The following is a 1,847-nucleotide window of genomic DNA, read 5'->3' as shown; positions in this document are numbered from 1 at the left end:
AGGGAAAACTACAGCCGCCACTCACGACAGCCGCCAGCACGAGTGCTACGGCAATAGATGGTGACAGTAAAGGCAGCCCCACAGCAGCTACGGCCCTGCAGTCTGACGATGGCTCAGAAAGCAATCCGGCCAAAAATGGCTTGAGACAACCTTCCAGTGAAAGAATCGCACAGCTCAGTACGACTCCCGATCCTGAAGACGCATCAGAAGTCACGGAGAACGCGGCCGCTGAAAATGCAGGAATCCCAACAACAAAAGCAATCGCCACAGCCAAAACAAATGACACGGTGACAACTGGTGACACCGCCGCCAATCAGCCGCTCCAAGGATTTGTGTTGGTCGCCAACAGAATGCGCGGTAGACCGTCGGTTTCCTTCCAATGGATTTGATTGTTGCCGGTTTCGCCACCGACGTGACCCTTCACCAGCAATAATCCCGATTTGAACTTCTCGCTCGTAGCCTTACAGGTAGCAGCGTCTTCACGGCAGTATTTTCCAACAAGCATGTAAATATCACTTCCATTCACAAATGCTGTTGGTCGGCTCACGTCTACTCTCTTCTTCGGCGTCTGAGGAAGTCACTTTCTCCAGAACTTGTGTCACCTTGGCATCCTTCAGCACCTCCTCCGGTTCTTTACCGTTATCCATCGTGAGAAGTTGGGATGCAATGCTAGTAAAACTGTCGTTTTCACCGTTCTTTTTGCACTGCGCCTCGACAACGGCAAATACGCCACTCCCAACTTTTAGAAGGCCGGGAACACCCAACGAGTCCACAGTTACACCATCGTCAGTGATGACCTCCCATTGAAACTTTGGTTCATTCGGTGCCGTTTCATCAGCGGTCGCACCTCCACCAGTGCCGCAGCGAATCATTACGAAGAGAAGGAGCACCGCGGAAGTAAACACACGCCGGGACATGTTGGGCCTCTGCGGCTCACTCGCTCCTCATTCCCTCCTCCTTCCGCTGGATCCGGTCACGCGGCGACGGTTGTGTGTGCGGGGTGCCTTCACTGCAGCAACACGTGAGAGCATATAAATATGTGTGTGTGTGTGTGCTGTTGGTCCTTTCAGTGCCTTCAAATTTCACAGCAGCGATTAGCGCTTGGTATTAACTTCTTTCCTTCCTAGCGTGAAAAAAATAAAGAAAAACAGGCCAATAAAAAGGGATGAAACAGTGAGCACGGCCGCCCCTCCACAATGAGTGGCATCATCATCCCCGCCGCAGTCATTCCCAACAACAACAACTCACGCACACAGACACACTGAACGAGAAGGAAGAACAGTGCACCGGGAACACACAGCAACTGCCACCACCAGCACCGGCAGCAGCAGCAGCCACGGCGGGTACTTCTGCCACGCGTCAGCACACACCGAGAAACGCCCACACACGCTGCCGCCAGTCGTTTTACTGTAGTCTCTCCCCGCAACATCCACCGCACATCGCCCCGCACAGCCGGAGAATCCTCCGTCTCTGTATGAACAGCGGGAGGAACACGTCGGCACGTGCAGCTGCTGGGCAAGAATCCATACGCACTTATCCCAGGCACCCTCAATGACGCACCACGTTAGTCAACTGCTGCACGAGAAGAAAATCACGCTCGCAGCACGGCAACAAAACAATCACGATCCTCCGTCATCCCTCCTCGCTAGGGCCACAGAAAAATCCTGTACGTACGTGCGTCCTCAGCATTCACGCCGCTCCACAGCGTGTGCAGCACGGCGTGTGAGTGTGTTTGGCAGCGTCTATAATTGCAGAGCAGCTGTGCGCCACAAGAGAGTCAGAAGAAAGCAACGGCAGAGAGAGGCAGATAGCACACACGCACAAATTACTCATATCATCACACACAC

At 53.7% G+C, this 1,847-nt stretch overlaps 1 pseudogene, besides 1 other annotated feature; it reads right to left on the bottom strand.

Annotated features, from left to right (window-relative positions):
- Nucleotides 1-1,847: a sequence feature (areas not merged during assembly with more than two copies in the genome that could not be assigned to a particular haplotype).
- Tc00.1047053510211.10 lies at nucleotides 303-917 on the bottom strand (annotated as a pseudogene).

This window comes from Trypanosoma cruzi, genomic scaffold (genome assembly GCF_000209065.1).
Source record: "Trypanosoma cruzi strain CL Brener 1047053516671 genomic scaffold, whole genome shotgun sequence".
Classification (NCBI taxonomy): Eukaryota; Euglenozoa; class Kinetoplastea; order Trypanosomatida; family Trypanosomatidae; genus Trypanosoma; species Trypanosoma cruzi.
The sequence above is the reverse complement of the archived record's forward strand: the minus strand, read 5'-3'. Positions and strand labels throughout refer to the sequence as shown.